This window comes from Ranitomeya imitator, chromosome 1, assembly GCF_032444005.1.
Source record: "Ranitomeya imitator isolate aRanImi1 chromosome 1, aRanImi1.pri, whole genome shotgun sequence".
Classification (NCBI taxonomy): domain Eukaryota; kingdom Metazoa; phylum Chordata; class Amphibia; order Anura; family Dendrobatidae; genus Ranitomeya; species Ranitomeya imitator.
Genome location: NC_091282.1, coordinates 17105189 through 17126247, shown reverse-complemented (window position 1 = coordinate 17126247; position 21059 = coordinate 17105189). Strand labels below are relative to the sequence as shown.

The following is a 21059-nucleotide window of genomic DNA, read 5'->3' as shown; positions in this document are numbered from 1 at the left end:
CAACTCATTCATTCCAGGCCTAGAAGACTTGGTGCTGTGGTTAAAAATCATGGGAACCATACCAAATTCTAGATGAAGTAGCTTTTGGGGTGCACTAATTTTTACAGTCAACTAATTTGGGAAAAACTGAAGATTTTGTAATGAAACTTTTATTATTAACCTTACTTTTATGTTTTTATTAAAAAAATGTTCTATGAAAATCAGTGTTAGAAATTGTTCTTGTGCTCAGTGAGATATTAATTAAAATCTTACCAATCAAAGGGGGTGTACTCATTTATGCTGAGCAATGTTTACTGACATTTAAAAAACACATAACATAATTACAGTTTATTTTCTGAATGCCTTCTCTTGTGTTTTACAAGACATGATTGATATGTAAAGCATTTCCCACATTCTGAACATGAATATGGCTTTTCTCCTGTGTGAGTTCTCTGATGTCTAACAAGCATTGAATTATCTCTAAAACATTTCCCACATTCTGAACATGGATATGGCTTCTCTCCTGTGTGAATTTTATGATGTCTAATAAGATGTCCTTTATGTGTAAAGCATTTCCCACATTCCAAACATGAAAATGGTTTTTCTCCTGTGTGACTTCTCTCATGTATAACTAATTTTGTGTTACTTTTACAGCATTTCCCACATTCTGGACAGGAGAATGACTTTTCTGCTTTGTGATTTCTTTTTGTTAAAAAATCTGAGCATTTAGTAAGTTGCTTATCACACTGAAATCTTGTATCCATGTTGTCACCTGGAATAGTGGTAACAATGCAAGATTGCTCAGGAGAGGGTTCCCCATGATTAGGAGGATTATAAGAAAGTGAAGTGCTGTGAAGTCCAGAAGGTCCATGAAGGGTAATGAGGTTTTCTCCATTACAGTGCTTCCCGATATCTTCTTCTTTACAGTTTAGTGATAAACCGTTCTTCTCACATGGATTTCCTGAGGATGAAGGAATGAAAAAATCACATCTAATCTACAACACAAAAGAGATTTCTAAATATATTTTATGGAGCTTACAATTAAAACACAAGTCAGTGAAAAGACTGGTAATAAGGAAGACAACGACATGCCACTTGACAAACGGTAAGTTTTTTAATATTAGAGTTAGGACTGTCCCAATTACGGTTACCGTGACATGGTGGGATGGTTTTTGCATTTTTTTAATAAAAAAAACATGTTAACTAAGTCTCCTATATTATTTCCATGCACTATTGTTATTTATTATTTAATTCAGGATATTCAATCATTATATTTCTGTCTTTGTTTTTTCTCCTGTACAGTGGCCAGTGTGAACGTGCGTTTACACACTGCATGCTCACCAGTCTATATCCCAGTCTTATACCTTTGTTTTATTTACATGCCATAATATTAGCACAATGATGGGTAAAGTGAATAACTCTTATAAACTGTTGACAATGGCACAAGTCAGGTGTGGTTTCACGGGTTTACTACGACAGAGAGGAGCCACAAGACCACAGTGTCTGATTTCTCCTATTGCTCCACTGATTAAAAGCACTTCACCTTCATATTAAACAGTGTAAGTTTCTTTTAGCAGTGCAGGGGTTAATCTGCTCTGTTGAGAGCTCCTGTAGCATTTAGGCTCTTAGCTGCGCACTGTTAGCCCCTCCCATCCCCCTATATAATCTGGGCCCTGGCTAGCACTCACTGTCAGAGGTAGCTTATGCTGCATGGCTGGAGGTTTTTGGTGGTTGTTACTGGAGAAGACATTTGGTGGATTTATCTGTGACTGTTGCTAGGTTTTCAGTGTGTGATAATTCCCTTTCTTCTCCTACTTTGGTTTTACCCCATTCTCCACTCCCCAATGCATTCCTCTGGTTGTGTGAGTATATTTCTATATTGGTATTACCCTTGTTCGTATTACCTGGTTACTCTTTTTATTGTATTATGGTACACTACTACCCCCACCCACGCAAGAAGGGAGAAGGGTACAGACTGAGGACTGATTCAGGAGGTAAGGCAAGGTACGTGGCCCTGGCATCTTCACCATCAGAAGTAATCTGGGGAACAGGGCGAGCTAGGGTGTCCCTATCGTTAGGGAAAGGGAAGGAGCCCCTGGTCCCGGAACACCCAAGAACAGAGTCATGACAGGTAGCATAGATTAGACAACAAATAGACAGTTCTTAAAGGAACCAGTTATTTACCCCTTTAATGTACCACCATTGCCATTCACAAGCTTCCTATCATGCCATAATGTAGAAAAGTGTCCATGCAATTAAAAATGACATTTTGGGGCGTGGCCTAGCACTCGATGTGAGCGGACGGCTCCTGCAACCTCTCTACTACATTACTTGGTTTATCCTGTTCAAAGTCCCTAGGGAGTGCCGGTAACGAGCTGTGCTGGTGGCGGTGGGGAGCGGAGGCAGACCCTGACACGCGGTGCTGTGGTGACCCACGATCATGGTGAGGATACAGCAGCAGGATGTGAGGAAGGGAGCTGGGAGTCGGGCTAAAGATGGCGCCAAGAGCGTGGAGGCAGCTGAGAAGGCAGACTGTTGTGAATTCTGTTGTCGGGCTCCCTCCTGTGGTCATGAATGGTACTTCGGCTGGTTCTGTCCATGGACTTTCTCTGGTGGCTGTGGGTGTTTCTGAGTTTCCTTCCACAGGTGACGAGGTTAATTCGTTAGCTGGCTGCTCTATTTAACTCCACTTAGATCTTTGCTCCATGCCACCTGTCAATGTTCCAGTATTGGTCTAGTTCACTCCTGGATCGTTCTTGTGACCTATCTTCCCAGCAGAACCTAAGTGACTGCTTGTTTTTCTCTGGTTTGCTATTTTTCTGTCCAGCTTGCTATTTGGATTGTTGTCTTGCTTGCTGGAAGCTCTGGGACGCAGAGGGAGCGCCTCCGCACCGTGAGTCGGTGCGGAGGGTCTTTTTGCGCCCTCTGCGTGGTCTTTTTGTAGGTTTTTGTGCTGACCGCAAAGCTACCTTTCCTATCCTCAGTCTGTTCAGTAAGTCGGGCCTCACTTTGCTTAATCTATTTCATCTCTGTGTTTGTATTTTCATCTTTACTCACAGTCATTATATGTGGGGGGCTGCCTTTTCCTTTGGGGAATTTCTCTGAGGCAAGGTAGGCTTTATTTTTCTATCTTTAGGGCTAGCTAGTTCCTTAGGCTGTGCCGAGTTGCATAGGGAGCATTAGGAGCAATCCACGGCTATTTCTAGTGTGGTTGATAAGATTTGGGATTGCGGTCAGCAGAGTTCCCACGTCCCAGAGCTCGTCCTATATTATCAGTAACTATCAGGTCATTCCGTGTGCTCTTAACCACCAGGTCCATTATTGTCCTGACCACCAGGTCATAACAGCAGACGCGGCAAATGCCTCCTATGCACAGAGGCTGGAGATAGTGGCTAAATTGGATAAGTTTGTGAGGCTGGAAGGAGCAGCAAAGGTGATGGATGAAGGGGAGAGGGGGAGACCGAGGAGAAGGAGGAAGATTCAGAGGCTGATTCGGTACAGGAGGAGTTAATGGGTGAGGATGAACGGGGGGAAAAGGAGATTGTGGTGCAGGAAGATATTGAGGAGCCTGTTATAGGGGAGCCCACTTTGAAGGATGTATGTGATCTGGTTAGATTTTGTAAGACTGCACTAACACATATGTATATGCGGAGGAGGTGTGGAGGAGTTTTAGATAGATAGTGGTTCAGAGGTAACGTTTATAGTATAATGTTACAGGGTATATACACTAGATTCCTTGATAGGGCATTGATCCAGGGAACTAGTCTGATTGCCGTATGTGGAGTCGGGAAGGAATTTTTTTCCCCAGTGTGGAGCTTACTCTTTGCCACATGGTTTTTTTTTGCCTTCCTCTGGATAAACAAGTTAGGGCATGTTAGGTTAAGCTATGGGTTGAACTAGATGGACTTAAAGTCTTCATTCAACCTTAATAACTATGTTACTATAGGATAGCTAGACATTTGAGTACCCACTCTCTGGTAAGAGAGGGAAAAATACAATGGGAGAATTGTTATGGTTTGTTGGGTTACTGTATATGGGGTGAGGAGAGGGGTTAATTGTTTAGGGAAGAGTTTTATTGCATACGGAGAGCTGCAAGATATTTTCAAGGGTCGGGAACTTGCATGTATATAATTGTATGATGGGTGATAGAATTAAAATCCTTAGTTGGAATGTAAGAGGACTGTCGGAAGGAACACGCCATACAGCGGGAAAAAGTTATGTGAGGTAATGGAATTATTTAAGCGAGGTACGGGATTACCATTAATTACTGATCATTGGTGATTTCAATAATGTTATAGATGATGGGTGGGATTGACATAAACAGAGTGCAGGTAAAAGTATTAAGAAATTGACGGCATTTGGGAATTATATTAAAGAGATTGGAATGATGGACCTGCGGAGAGTGAGAAATGAGAATGCGGTGTGCTACTCTTGTTATTGTGGGTCTCTCTCACGAATAGATTTGGCACTGGGAAATGAGCTAATGACACAACTGGTCTGTGGAGTAGAATACCTCCCAAGGGTGATTTCGGACCATAAGCCTATAGAATTGTCCATTAGACGGATGGGGGGAAGATTGGGAAGGGAGTTGGGTGGTAATTGAACCCGGTATGGCTGGAATATATCAATATGAATACTATAAAGGAAGAATTGGAGGAGTAGTGGCAGATTAATGAAGGGAGTGCTGATAGTCGGGTGGTGTAGCACACTATGACAGCGTTTCTAAGGGGTCTCTTGTTTCGAGAGATTTCCAGGTGTAGGTCCAAATCTAAGCTAGAAAATAGAGAAATAATAGAATCCTTGGAGAGGGATATAGTACTAGACTCGTCAGCAGAAAATCAGAGTAGGCTAAGGGGTGCCCAGGAAGAGGTTAATAAGGTGTATTTGAGAAAAGCAGAGAGGAGGAGGGCCTTCAAAAAAACACAATTTTATGATGAAGGTGAAAAAGTGGGGCATCTGTTGTCAGTGGTGGTGGTGGCGGAGAGGGGATCGTCTTATGCAGCGTCGGACTGGAACCCCTTGGGCCCACCAGAGAAAATCATTCTTGGGGCCCGCTATGTTACTGCATAGAAATAGATACAAGACCACCAAATGTGTGGTAAAATACGCTAATATTAGGGTATAATATAAGGTAGTACACTTCTTAATTATGTAGCAGGGGTTGTGGTAGCCCCCTCATATAATATAATGTAGCCCCTTCATAGAATATAATGTAGCCCCCCTCATAAAATATAATGCAGCACCCCACAAAATATAATGCAACCCCCTCAGGTATAACGCAGTCCCCACCATAGAATATAATGCAGCCCCCCCATAGAGTATACTGTAGCCCCCTCATATAGTATGATGTAGCCACCCAGAATATAATGTAGTAATGTAGTCCCCTGAGAATAATGCAGTCTCCCCACAGAATATAATATAACCCCCTCATAAAGTATAATGCAGCCCCTCTCAACCCCCATCATTGTCCTCATCACCACCTCCATCATTGCCTTCTCCCCCACCACCCCTATTATTCTCCCCCATCACTGCCCATTCCACCACCTCCATCATTGCCTCCCCCACCACCATCATTGCCCATTTCATCACCTTCATCATTGCCTCCCCTCACCACCATCATTGCCCATCACCTCCATCATTGCCTCCCCCACCGCCATCATTGCCCATCACCTCCAGCATTGCCTCCCCCACCATCATTGCCTATCACATCCATCATTGCCTCCCCCACCATCATTGCCCATCACTTCCATCATTGCCTCCCCCCACCATCATTGCCCATCACTTCCATCATTGCCTCCCTCACCATCATTGCCCATCACCTCCAGCATTGCCTCCCCCACCATCATTGCCTATCACATCCATCATTGCCTCCCCACCATCATTGCTCATCACCTCCATCATTGCCTCCCTCACCATCATTGCCCATCACCTCCATCATTGGCTCCGCCACCATCATTGCTCATCAACTCCATCATTGCCTCCCCCACCATCATTGCCCATCACTTCCATCATTTCCTCCCTCACCATCATTGCCCATCACCTCCATCATTGCCTCCCCCACCATCATTGCCCATCACCTCCATCATTGTCTTCCCCCGCCAATATCATTGTCCTTCTCCACCACCCCTCTCTCTCTCACACATACACACGTGCAGGCACACAGACACACAGCACAGCTCACCTCCCCGCAGCAGCAGCACATCCCGGCAGCCTCTTCCTTGCCGGCAGATTTCTGTCTGAGACAGCGGGCTGGATGATGACGTGATCCAGCTGGGCTGTCTCAGACAGGAAGCAGGACGCCGGGACTCACTGCGCTGTGAATCTGTGTGCCTGCGTGTGTATGTATTTGGTGCAGTGCTGTGTATGTGGTGCGGTGCTCTGTGTGTGTGTGTGTGGTGGTGGGGTTTTACATGCGGGCAGTGTTAGCTGCGGCCTGTGGCTAACTCTGCCTGTTATTAAAGAGAAATGGTATTCACGCCTCTTCAGGCCCATAGGGGCGTGAGGAAGCATGAATATTCATTTTGCTTTAGCTGCGGGGACAGGATCCTGTCTCCAGCTGCTGCTACATGGGCACAGGGTGGGCTCCCTTGACTCAGGGGCCCCATAGCCACTGGCTGGAGGCCCCTGGAGCAGTGGGTGCCCTAGGCAGCTGCTGGCCAGTATGCCAGCAGGTGTCAGTGCCTGGGCTGTTATGATGCGGTGGTTTAGGAGCAACATGGAACGAGCTCTTAAGGAAGTGGTATCTGTACTGACCGCAGTCCCTAAGCTCAACACAACACTAGAAGTAGCCGTGGGATGCTCCTAACTCTCCCTATGCACCTCGACACAGCCTAAGAGCTAACTACCCCTAAAGATAGAAGCAGGAAAACTATCTTGCCTCAGAGAAAATCCCCAAAGGATAGATTAGCCCCCCACAAATAATGACTGTGAGTGGAGAGGGAAAAGACATACACAGAATGAAACCAGGATGAGCACAGGAGGCCAGTCTAGGTAAATAGATAGGACAGGATGGAATACTGTGCGGTCAGTATAAAACACTACAAAAATCCACGCAGAGTTTACAAAAATCTCCACACCTGACTAAAGGTGTGGAGGGTACATCTGCTTCCCAGAGCTTCCAGCAAGACAGAATTAATTCATACTGATAAGCTGGACAAACATAGAAAGCACAGAACGGATAAGTCCACAATCTGTGGACAGAAAAGAGCAAGCAAGAACTTAGCTTTGCTGAGCTAGTCAGGATAACAGGGAAATCCAAAGAGATGTGAATCCAACCAGAAACCATTTACAAGTGGCACTGGCTGAAGGAAAGAGCCAGACATAAATAGCAGAGCAGAAAAGACAATCAGTGGAAGCAGCTGCTGACAGCTAAATCCAAGGAGCAGCCATACCACTTGAAACCACAAGAGGGAGCCCAAGAGCAGAACTCACAAAAGTGCCACTTACAACCACCGGAGGGAGCCCAAGAGCGGAATTCACAACAGTACCCCCCCCCCCCCTTGAGGAGGGGTCACCTGTTGTGAATTCTGTTGTCAAGCTCCCTCCTGTGGTCATGAATGGTACTTCGGCTGGTTCTGTCCATGGGCTTCCTCTGGTGTTGTGAGTGGAGCTGCGGCTTCTGAGTTTCCTTCCACAGGTGACGAGGTTAATTCGTTAGCTGGTTGCTCTATTTAACTCCACTTAGATCATTGCTCCATGCCACCTGTCAATGTTCCAGTATTGGTCTAGTTCTCTCCTGGATCGTTCTTGTGACCGGTCTTCCCAGCAGAAGCTAAGTTCCTGCTTGTTTTTCTCTGGTTTGCTATTTTTCTGTCCAGCTTGCTATTTTGATTTTTGTCTTGCTTGCTGGAAGCTCTGGGACGCAGAGGGAGCGCCTCCGCACCGTGAGTCGGTGCGGAGGGTCTTTTTGCGCCCTCTGCGTGGTCTATTTGTAGTTTTTTGTGCTGACCGCAAAGTTACCTTTCCTATCCTCTGTCTGTTCAGTAAGTCGGGCCTCACTTTGCTAAATCTATTTCATCTCTGTGTTTGTAATTTTCATCTTTACTCACAGTCATTATATGTGGGGGCTGCCTTTTCCTTTGGGGAATTTCTCTGAGGCAAGGTAGGCTTTATTTTTCTATCTCTAGGGCTAGCTAGTGTCTTAGGCTGTGTCGAGTTGCATAGGGAGCGTTAGGAGCAATCCACGACTATTTCTAGTGTGTGTGATAGGATTAGGGATTGCGGTCAGCAGAGTTCCCACGTCTCAGAGTTCGTCCTATATTATTAGTAACTATCAGGTCATTCCGTGTGCTCTTAACCATCAGGTCCATTATTGTCCTTACCACCAGGTCATAACAGTCACCGAACCCTCACCAGAGCCCCCAGGCCGATCGGGACGAGCCAAGTAAAAAGCACGAACCAAATCGGTGGCATGGACATCGGAGGCAACAACCCAAGAATTATCCTCCTGGCCATAACCCTTCCACTTGACAAGATACTGAAGCCTTCGCCTCGAAAAACGAGAATCCAAAATCTTCTCAACCTCATATTCCAACTCTCCCTCAACCAACACCGGGGCAGGAGGGTCAACCGAGGGAACAACGGGCACCACATATCTCCGCAACAAAGATCTATGGAAAACATTATGAATGGCAAAAGAGGCTGGAAGAGCCAAACGAAAAGACACCGGATTAATAATTTCAGAAATTTTATAAGGACCAATAAACCGAGGCTTAAACTTAGGAGAAGAAACCTTCATAGGAACATGACGAGAAGACAACCAAACCAAATCCCCCACACGAAGCCGGGGACCAACACCCCGACGGCGGTTAGCAAAACGTTGAGCCCTTTCCTGAGACAACGTCAAATTGTCCACCACATGAGTCCAAATCTGCTGCAGCCTGTCCACCACAGAATCAACACCAGGACAATCACAAGGCTCAACCTGCCCAGAAGAAAAACGAGGATGAAAACCAAAATTACAAAAGAGAGGTGAAACCAAAGTAGCCGAACTAGCCCGATTATTAAGGGCAAACTCGGCCAACGGCAAGAAAGACACCCAATCATCCTGATCAGCAGACACAAAGCATCTCAAATAGGTCTCCAAGGTCTGATTAGTTCGCTCAGTTTGGCCATTAGTCTGAGGATGAAACGCCGAAGAAAAAGACAAATCAATGCCCATCCTAGCACAAAAGGACCACCAAAACCTAGAGACAAACTGAGAACCTCTGTCAGACACAATATTCTCCGGAATGCCATGCAAACGAACCACATGCTGAAAAAACAATGGAACCAGATCAGAGGAGGAAGGCAACTTAGGCAAAGGTACCAGATGGACCATTTTAGAGAACCGGTCACAAACAACCCAGATAACAGACATCTTCTGGGAAACAGGAAGATCCGAAATAAAATCCATGGAAATATGCGTCCAGGGCCTCTCCGGGACCGGCAAAGGCAAAAGCAACCCACTAGTGCGGGAACAGCAAGGCTTGGCTCAGGCGCAAGTCCCACAGGACTGCACAAAAGCACGCACATCCCGCGACAAAGAAGGCCACCAAAAGGACCTAGCAACCAAATCTCTGGTACCAAAAATCGCAGGATGACCAGCCAACACAGAACAATGAACCTCAGAAATCACCTTACTTGTCCATCCATCAGGAACAAACAGCTTCCCCACAGGACAGCGGTCAGGCTTATTAGCCTGAAATTCCTGAAGCACCCGCCGCAAATCAGGGGAGATGGCAGAAAGAATCACCCCTTCCTTAAGAATGCCAACCGGCTCAAGGACTCCAGGAGAATCAGGCGAAAAACTCCTAGAGAGGGCATCAGCCTTAACATTCTTAGATCCCGGAAGATACGAGACCACAAAATCAAAACGGGAGAAAAACAGGGACCATCGAGCCTGTCTAGGATTCAGCCGCTTGGCCGACTCGAGGTAAATCAGATTCTTATGATCGGTCAGGACCACAACGCGGTGCTTAGCTCCCTCAAGCCAATGTCGCCACTCCTCGAACGCCCACTTCATAGCGAACAACTCCCGATTACCGACATCATAATTGCGTTCCACAGGCGAAAATTTTCTGGAAAAAAAAGCACACGGTTTCATCAAAGAACCATCAGACTCCCTCTGAGACAAAACGGCCCCTGTCCCAATCTCAGAAGCGTCGACCTCAACCTGAAAAGGAAGAGAACATCCGGCTGACACAATACAGGGGCAGAAGTAAATCGGCGTTTAAGCTCCTGAAAGGCCTCAACAGCCTCAGAGGACCAATTAGTCACATCAGCGCCTTTCTTCGTCAAATCAGTAAGGGGCTTAACCACACTGGAAAAGTTGGCAATGAAACGGCGATAGAAATTAGCAAAGCCCAAAAATTTTTGAAGGGCCTTCACAGATGTGGGTTGAATCCAGTCATGAATAGCTTGGACCTTAACAGGATCCATTTCTATAGACGAGGGAGAAAAAATAAAACCCAAAAAAGAGACCTTCTGAACTCCGAATAGGCACTTAGACCCCTTCACAAACTAAGCATTATCACAAAGGATCTGGAACACCATCCTGACCTGCTTCACATGAGACTCCCAATCATCGGAAAAAATCAAAATATCATCCAAATATACGACCATGAATTTATCAAGATAATTGCGGAAAATATCATGCATGAAGGACTGGAACACAGATGGAGCATTAGAGAGTCCGAATGGCATCACAAGGTATTCAAAATGGCCTTCGGGCGTATTAAATGCAGTTTTCCGTTCGTCACACTGTTTAATACGAACAAGATTATATGCCCCTCGGAGGTCAATCTTAGTAAACCAACTAGCCCCCTTAATCTGAGCAAACAAATCAGTAAGCAAAGGCAAGGGGTATTGGAATTTGACCGTAATCTTATTAAGAAGACGATAATCTATACAGGGTCTCAAGGAGCCATCCTTCTTAGCAACAAAAAAGAAACCTGCTCCCAATGGTGACGAAGAGGGCCGAATATGCCCCTTCTCCAAAGACTCCTTAACATAACTCCGCATGGCGGCATGCTCTGGCACAGACAGATTGAAAAGTCGTCCCTTAGGGAACTTGCAACCAGGAATCAAGTTAATAGCACAATCACAGTCCCTGTGCGGTGGAAGGGAACTGGACTTGGGCTCATCAAATACATCCTGGAAATCCGACAAAAACTCAGGGACCTCAGAAGAGGGGGAAGAGGAAATTGACATCAAAGGAACGTCACTATGTACCCCTTGACAACCCCAACTAGTCACAGACATAGTTTTCCAATCCAGCACCGGATTATGTTCCTGTAACCATGGAAAACCCAGTACAACAACATCATGCAGGTTATGCAACACCAGAAAACGGCAATGTTCCTGATGTGCTGGAGCCATGTACATAGTCATCTGCGTCCAGTACTGAGGTTTATCCTTGGCCAAGGGTGTAGCATCAATACCCCTCAAAGGAATAGGGCTCTGCAAAGGCTGCAAGGAAAAACCACAGCGCCTGGCGAATTCTAAGTCCATTAAGTTCAGGGCAGCGCCTGAATCCACAAATGCCATGACAGAAAAGGACGACAATGAGCAAATCAGGGTCACAGATAAGAGAAATTTAGGCTGTATAGTACTAATGGTAACAGACCTAGCGACTCTCTTAGTACGCTTAGGGCAATCAGAGATAACATGAGCAGAATCACCACAGTAAAAACACAGCCTATTCTGACGTCTAAATTCCTGCCGTTCTGTTCTAGTCAAAATCCTATCACATTGCATAGGTTCAGGACTCTGCTCAGAGGACACTGCCATATGGTGCACAGCTTTGCGCTCGCGCAGACGCCGATCAATCTGAATGGCTAGAGACATAGATTCGCTCAAACCGGCAGGCGTAGGAAAGCCCACCATAACATCTTTAAGGGCTTCAGAAAGATCTTTTCTGAAAATTGCAGCCAGAGCCTCCTCATTCCATTTGGTGAGCACAGACCATTTTCTAAATTTCTGGCAGTATAATTCTGCCGCTTCCTGACCTTGACACAAGGCCAACAGGGTTTTTTTCTGTATGATCCACAGAATTAGGTTCGTCATACAATAATCCGAGCGCTTGAAAAAATGCGTCTACATTCAATAATGCCGTAACCCCTGTTTCAAGAGAAAAAGCCCAGTCTTGAGTGTCACCACGCAGCAAGGATATGATGATTTTTACTTGCTGAATGGGATCACCAGAAGAACGGGGTTTCAAAGCAAAAAACAATTTGCAGTTATTTTTAAAGTTCAAAAACTTGGATCTGTCCCCAAAAAACAAATCAGGAGTAGGAATTCTAGGCTCCAAAGCCGGAGTCTGGACAACATACTCTTGGACACTCTGTACTCCTGCAGCAAGTTGATCCACATGAGAAAACAAACCCTGAACATCCATGCCAGAGCATATATCCAGAACCACCCAGAGATCAAGAGGAAAAAAAGAGACAAAACAGAGCACAGAAAAAAAATGGTTCAGAACTTTATTTTCCTTCTTTTGAGATGCGTTTAATTCATTTTTGGCCACTTGTACTGTTATGATGCGGTGGTTTAGGAGCAACATGGAACGAGCTCTTAAGGAAGTGGTATCTGTACTGACCGCAGTCCCTAAGCTCAACACAACACTAGAAGTAGCCGTGGGATGCTCCTAACTCTCCCTATGCACCTCGACACAGCCTAAGAGCTAACTACCCCTAAAGATAGAAGCAGGAAACCTATCTTGCCTCAGAGAAAATCCCCAAAGGATAGATTAGCCCCCCACAAATAATGACTGTGAGTGGAGAGGGAAAAGACATACACAGAATGAAACCAGGATGAGCACAGGAGGCCAGTCTAGCTAAATAGATAGGACATGATGGAATACTGTGCGGTCAGTGTAAAACACTACAAAAATCCACGCAGAGTTTACAAAAATCTCCACACCTGACTAAAGGTGTGGAGGGTAAATCTGCTTCCCAGAGCTTCCAGCAAGACAGAATTAATTCATACTGATAAGCTGGACAAACATAGAAAGCACAGAACGGATAAGTCCACAATTTGTGGACAGAAAAGAGCAAGCAAGAACTTAGCTTTGCTGAGCGGTTCAGGATAACAGGGAAATCCAAAGAGATGTGAATCCAACCAGAAACCATTTACAAGTGGCACTGGCTGAAGGAAAGAGCCAGACATAAATAGCAGAGCAGAAAAGACAATCAGTGGAAGCAGCTGCTGACAGCTAAATCCAAGGAGCAGCCATACCACTTGAAACCACAAGAGGGAGCCCAAGAGCAGAACTCACAAAAGTGCCACTTACAACCTCCGGAGGGAGCCCAAGAGCGGAATTCACAACACTGGGCCCACCGGAGAATCCTCCGGTTCTCCGGTGGGCCAGTCCGAGCCTGGTTTTATGTATATAAATTGAAGACTGATAAGGGAAGGGATGTGGGAGACACAGAGAGTATTTTGGGGGAATTTAGACGATTCTATAATCAGTTATATTCTTCGGGATCGGGGGACTCATTGGGAGACATAGAGGGTTTTCTTCAGGAAGCAGGGCTCCCGAGTATTAAAGACAGTGATAGGGGGAGACTGGAGGAGCCCATAACAAAAGAAGAGATTGAAATTGATATTATATCTATGGCTAATAATAGGGCCTCGGGGGCAGATGGTATCCCGAGTGAAGTTTACAAACAATTAATTGAGATGGTAACACCCAGACTGCAAAAGGTTTTTGAAGAGGCTCTTCAGTAGGGTGAATTACCGGCATCCATAAGGGAGGCAGTGGTGGTGGTCATTCCAAAAGAGGGAAGAGATCCGGGGGTTGGCGGAATATTATAGGCCCATCTTGTTGCTGACGGTAGATGTAAAGATTTTGGCTAAAAATTTGGCTAGCCGTTTGGTGAGTGTGGTTCAGGACCTTATTCATCCTGACCAATCCGGATTTATGCCAAATAAGTCTACGGCGATGCATTTGCATAGACTTTTTCTGAATTTGCAGCTGCTGTCGGACAATAGGGGCAGTAGGGTTGAGGTATCATTGGACGCGCGTAAAGCGTTTGATAGTGTTGAGTGGCAGTATCTTTGGAGGGTGTTGGAACGCTTTGGTTTTGGGCCGACCTTTATTTGATGGATACGGGTGCGTTATACTTCACCAACCGCTAGGGTCAGAGTTAACGGGCAAACGTCTGGGAGTTTTTCGCTTCTTAGGGGGACTAGGCAGGGATGTCCACTGTCCCCGCTGCTTTTTGCTTTGGTAGTGGAGCCTTTGGCGCAGACAATTAGGAGGACGGCTTCGGTTAAAGGGCTTAGATATGGCTCAGTAAAAGAAAAAGTATCCCTGTATGCAGATGACGTGTTGTTTTTTTTTTGAGGATTCCGGAGAGTCGTTGTTGAGAGCAATGGATATTATTAAAACATTTGAGTCTATATCAGGATTAGAAATTAACTGGGAAAAATCCACTGTCATGGCTGTAGATGATTGTGTTGTTGATTTGCCAGTGTCGGGGGAGGGTAGTAGGCTGGCAGTGGTGCGACAGGTTAAATACCTGGGCATTCAGGTGGCACTCCCGATTTCGAGCTATGCAGATTTGAATCTGATTCCACTGCTGAGTAAGTTTAGGAGTAAAGTAGGGGCATGGTGTAAACTGTATCTCTCAGTAGTGGGAAGAATTAATTTGATTAAGATGATTTTGATGCCCCAACTGCTGTACATCTTGCACAATGCCCCTATCTGGTTCCCTAGGCGGTGGTTTCATACTATGGACTCTATATTTAGGGATCTTGTGTGGGGAAAAAAGCAGCCGAGGATCAGACTTGAGATATTGCAGAGGCCCAAAGATGGAGGGGGACTGGCGCTACCGAACCCTTGGATTTATTACTTAGCTGCTCAGGGCCAATAGATAAGGGGGTGGAGGGATGTGTCTGGGGCTGGTTCAATACAAAGGGTCTTGGTCCAGGTGATGGGGAGGGATCCCTTGGTTCAAGGGTTGGAGGCAGGAAGTTTCAGGAAGATGGGTTTGGTGTATCCTACTTTAGCGCTGATACATAAAGTCTGGGGCAATTAAAAAGATTAGGGGTTTGGAGCACTTCACAAATTTTTCCCCGATATGGCAAAACGAGACTCTACCAGAATTTGTTAAAATGGGAGAATTTAAAAATTGAATGAGACTGGGAATACACTACATGGTTCAGGTGCAGGACGCGCAGGGACTTGTGCCCTTTGGAAAGTTGCAGGAAGATTATGGGCTACCGGAGGTCTGCAGATTTCAATATGGGCAGTTTAGGCATGCTTATTAGTGATGAGTGAGTATACTCGTTGCTCGGGTTTTCCAGAGCACGCTCGGGTGGTTTCGGAGTATTTATGACTGCTCGGAGATTTAGTTTCCCTTGCCGCAGCTGGATGATTTACGGCTGCTAGACAGCTTGATTACATGTGGGGGTTGCCTGGTTGCTAAGGAATCCCCACATGTAATTAAGCTGTCTAGTAGCCGCAAATCATCCAGCTGCGGCAAGGAAAACTAAATCTACGAGCAGTCATAAAAACCCCAGCAACGAGTATACTCGCTCATCACTATTATTAAGGTGCTTCACAGGAATAAAAGCAATGTAGAAGAAAATATGAAAATGTAACCTTTTTTTTCCCACAAAAATGTTTCTTTAGCCCTAAAGTTTGCATTTTCACAATGGTAACAGGAGAAAATGGACCATATAATCTGTTGTGCACTTACTCCGCAGTATAACGATACCCATGTGTCAGGGAGATGTCACACTGCAGCTATGCAGGATGATACAAGCTCCACTAGATGGCAATAGAGTGGAGGGAGGATAGCAAGTCTGCCAGAACAGACCTGCAGTGCTGCAGCGAGGCTACCACCAGGTGGCAGCAGAATAGTCAAACAAGCCGGGTCAAAACCTAGAGAGTAACGCAGTGCAAAGGGAAAACACCAAATACAGAGTCAGGGGGGAGCCAGTCAGAAGCCGAAGTACCAGAAGCAAAAGATGAAGTCAGGTCAGGATCAAAGCTGAGTCAAACACTAAGTCAGGACGTGGAGAGGGGAGGGAACAGACACAAGTGAAGTCAGCTAACGCAGCAGGACAAATCAGGGTAACGCCAGAGTCAGATACTCACGCCGTACGCAGAAAATATAACTGGCACCACCTGCAGGATGTAGTGGAGATAAATAGCAAACCTCAACCCAGAATGAGGCAGAGCAAAGGTAACCCCTGACATGACCAGACAAGGGGTAGACAGGACTCAAAACCCGGTCTGGATCATGACAGGAGAACTATTGTTTCGGCACATTTGGAGTGTAAAACCGTTTCAAAAAGGTAGCGGACGCCATGTCGCTTTTGTAGAACCCCTGATCTACCTAAACAGTAGAAACCCCCCCCCCAACTGACCCCAGTTTGGAAACTACACCCCTCAAGGAATTTATGTAAAAGTATGGTGAGCATTTTGAAGCTACAGGCGCTTCACAAAATTTTAAGACATTGGACTGTGAAAATTAACCCATTGACGAATTATGACATACAGGTATGTCATAAGACGTGTCCCCGCACTCCATGGAAGCTCCGGCGCTGAGCCCGGTTGTTATCTGGCACGTCTGCTGATTTCATCAGCTGACATGTGGCCATAACAGCGGTGGGTGGAATTGTGATCCACCCACGGCTGTTAACATATTAAATGCCGTTGTCAATCTAACAACATACTTGCAACGGAAGCGCATCAAATACACCGCCGATGGGTTGGCATGACAACCCGGGTCTGCAGGAGGCCCCTATTGTTGTCAATGTCGTATTGCTAAGAGCACCGCCCTGTGGACAGCCATCATAGCAGATGAGCATTTCTGCTACACAAAGCAGGGCTTCAACCCTGCTACGCCTGCTACGTGTAGCACAGGCGATAAGATGATCGCAGCTTCTAGTTTTCCATGGAGACTATTGAAGTTAGTAAAAAGTAATAACAAAAAATATTAAAGTTTGTCACCTCCATTTAAAATAAAACAAAAATAAATTAAAAAATACACATATTTGGTATCGCCGCGTTCAGAATCGCCCGATCTATCAAAATATAAAAATAATGAATCTGATTGGCAATTGGCGTAACGATAAAAAAAATAAAATCCCAGAATTACGTTTTTTTTTTGTTGCTGCAACATTTCATCAAAATTTTTTTTGCAACCTTTAGATCTTTTTTCACCACTTAAATAAAAAAGAACCTAGACATGTTTGGTATCTGCAAACTCATAATAACCTGGAGAATCATAGTGGTGGGGCAGTTTTAGCATTTAGGGAACATGGTAAAAAAAAAAATTCAAAAAGCAATTGGTTAATTGCACTTTTTTATATTTTTTCCCATTTTCCAGTACACAATATGGTAAAACCAATGATGTAGTTCAAAAGTAAAACTCATCTGGCAAATAACAAGCCCTCACATGGACATGTTGCCCGAGAAAATAAAAAAGTTATGGCTCTGGGAAGACAAGGAACAAAAAAAAACGGAAACGCTAAAACGAAAAACTCCATGGTCTTGAAGGGGTTACAAATGAATCCCCCTTCCCCCCCCCCCAAAAAAAAAAAAACAAACAAACAAACAAAAAAAAACAGTTTTGGCCTAAAATTTTTCATTTTCACAAAGGAAAAATCGGTAAAAGTGAAAACATAATTTGCTACACAATTTCTGCTGAATGTGACAATACCCCTTAGGTGGCCGTACAGTACTGCTTAGCCACATGGTGAGACTCGGGATGAAAGGAGAGCCATTTGACTCTTTAAGAACAAATTTTCGTACAATAGTTTGCGGACTCCATATACAGAGCCCCTAAGTGGCAGAAGAAGAGAATCCACCTCAATTGTCCCCATTTTGAAAATTACACCACTCTGAGAATTTATCTACAGGTGTGGTGACGATTTTGACTCCATGTGTGATTTCCAGAAACGAGGAGCAATGGATGTTGGTAAATGAAAATATGCCACTGTAGTGTCCCGTACATTCTAGTACTCGGTACACTATAGTGCCCAGTACGTTGTGGTGCCCAGTACGTTGTAGCATTCGTACATTAAGCCCAGCTCTTGATTCTGGAGACATGCACCCTGTAAATTAAGTGGGGCTCTTCCCTTACAGTAATGCCAAACATGTGGATACTAACTATGGTTTAGGGACACTGGGATTCAGGAGGAGGGGTATTTTTTATAAGCGCACATTTTACTGGATTTCTTTTGGTGGGAGCCACGTCACTTTTCCAGAGCCTTTGTGCTACCAGTAATGTAGACACCCACAATATTTCTGTTAACAAATTAGAAACCTGAGTGGGGCCTTGTTTTTGTGCCTTGAGCATTTCTCCTGTGAGGCTCTACGCTGGGCACTTACATCGGGGTTTCCATCTAAATCTACAAAATATGTGATTCAGATGACATCCCCGAGAGAGCCATTCACTATACTGAGGCAGCAGAGTTACTGTGGACTCAGATCAGTGGTGTCTTTCTTTTCAGAGGTGCACAACACTGGTCGACCGTGCATTTATACAAGCCTAGAAAGTCCACAGTGCCTCCATCTGCCTCAATATCGGGAATCTTCTGGCAGAAGTTCTGTCTGAATCACAAGCTCAGGTCATTTATATGGCAGCACGGGACTTGTGTAAGAAAATATGTAAGTAAAAAATAGAAGTAATATTAAAAATGGTATCATCAGGAAAATTAAACATCATTAAGAAGATGTGAAGACGGCCCCATTATTCATTGGTGCACCGCCGGACTTTGTACAGGAGCAGACGCGCCATCAGCGGACGTTTCTGCTGTGATGTGGACAGCGGACTTTTAAACGATATCACACACTGGTCATCATTGATCATCATCATCACACGCCAGCCATTATTACATACCTGTGGAAACATCTACCAGAATCTCCTCCTTCCCGTCACTCACACACGGCCGAAATGTCTCCTCATATACAGATCTGGTACAGAGCTCAGGGCCGTCTACCTGATGTTCCTCCAGGACACTGTGATTCTGCTGTGGACAATTCTGGGAATACAGAGGATTGGGACGTTTCACTGGTGGATTTCTTCCCAGGAGTCCATCTGTAGAAAATACACAGAGACAGAATACAATGGCATATAAAAGTTTGGGCACCGCTGGACAAAATTACTGTTATTGTGAACAGTTAAGCAAGTTGAAGATTAAATGTTCTCTAAAAACCCTAAAACTAAAGATGACACATTTCCTTTGTATTTTAGGCAAAAACACCAAGGTTAATTACCGGCAGCCGTTTTTTCTGGAACCCATAACAGCACACCTGAGAGAGGGATCCTCCCAGCCAGGACAGGAAACCTACTGAAAATAAAAGGGCGGTACCTCTCCTTCGCATCAGTTGGGTTACAGAGAATGAGAGGCCCTCCGGTTACTTTCACATGGCAAACCAACACCACATTATATCAACAAAAAAAGCACCCAAACTACAGCTCTGGCAAAAATTAAGAGACCACTGCAAAATGTTCAGTGTCTCTGATTTTTCTCTTTATAGGTACAGTATAGACCAAAAGTTTGGACACACCTTCTCATTTAAAGATTTTTCTGTATTTTCATGACTATGAAAATTGTAAATTCACACTGAAGGCATCAAAACTATGAATTAACACATGTGGAATTATATACTTAACAAAAAAGTGTGAAACAACTGAAATTATGTCTTATATTCTAGGTTCTTCAAAGTAGCCACCTTTTGCTTTGATGACTGCTTTGCAGACTCTTGGCATTCTCTTGATGAGCTTCAAGAGGTAGTCTGTTATGATTTGGTAATTCAGTACCACAATGGACATAGAAGTCAGAGCACATACAGTGACCTGACAATAACCCAAAAACATAGAACGAGCTCTGAGACGTGGGAACTCTGCTGACCGCAATCCCTAATCCTCTCCAACCACACTAGAGGCAGCCGTGGATTGCGCCTAACGCTCCCTATGCAACTCGGCACAGCCTGAGAAACTAGCTAGCCTGAAGATAGAAAATAAGCCTACCTTGCCTCAGAGAAATACCCCAAAGGAAAAGGCAGCCCCCCACATATAATGACTGTGAGTTAAGATGAAAAGACAAACGTAGAGATGAAATAGATTTAGCAAAGTGAGGCCCGACTTTCTGAACAGAGCGAGGATAGGGAAGGTAACTTTGCGGTCAACACAAAACCCTACAAACAACCACGCAAAGGGGGCAAAAATACCCTCCGTACCGACTAATGGCACGGAGGTACACCCTCTGCGTCCCAGAGCTTCCAGCAAGCAAGAAAAACCAAATAAACAAGCTGGACAGAAAAAACAGCAAACAAAAATAACACAAGAGCAACTTAGCTATGCAGAGCAGCAGGCCACAGGAACGATCCAGGAGGAAGCTAGTCCAATACTAGAACATTGACTGGAGGCCAGGATCAAAGCACTAGGTGGAGTCAAACAGAGCAGCACCTAACGACTTCACCACATCACCTGAGGAAGGGAATTCAGAAGCCGCAGTACCACTTTCCTCCACCAACGGAAGCTCATAGAGAAAATCAGCCGAAGTACCACTTGTGACCACAGGAGGGAGCTCTGCCACAGAATTCACAACAGTACCCCCCCTTGAGGAGGGGTCACCGAACCCTCACCAGAGCCCCCAGGACGACCAGGATGAGCCACATGAAAGGCACGAACAAGATCGGGAGCATGGACATCAGAGGCAAAGACCCAGGAATTATCTTCCTGAGCATAACCCTTCCACTTAACCAGATATTGGAGTTTCCGTCTTGAAACACGAGAATCCAAAATCTTCTCCACAATATACTCCAACTCCCCCTCCACCAAAACCGGGGCAGGAGGATCAACAGATGGAACCATAGGTGCCACGTATCTCCGCAACAACGACCTATGGAATACGTTATGGATGGAAAAAGAATCTGGAAGGGTCAAACGAAAAGACACAGGATTAAGAACCTCAGAAATCCTATACGGACCAATGAAACGAGGTTTAAACTTAGGAGAGGAAACCTTCATAGGAATATGATGAGAAGACGACCAAACCAAATCCCCAACACGAAGTCGGGGACCCACACAGCGTCTGCGATTAGCAAAACGTTGAGCCTTCTCCTGGGACAAGGTCAA

At 45.1% G+C, this 21059-nt stretch overlaps 1 pseudogene; it reads right to left on the bottom strand.

Moving 5' to 3' along the window:
- The window catches only part of LOC138658528 (zinc finger protein 345-like), a 131498-nt pseudogene that overhangs the window by 65129 nt on the left and 45310 nt on the right, over positions 1–21059 (bottom strand).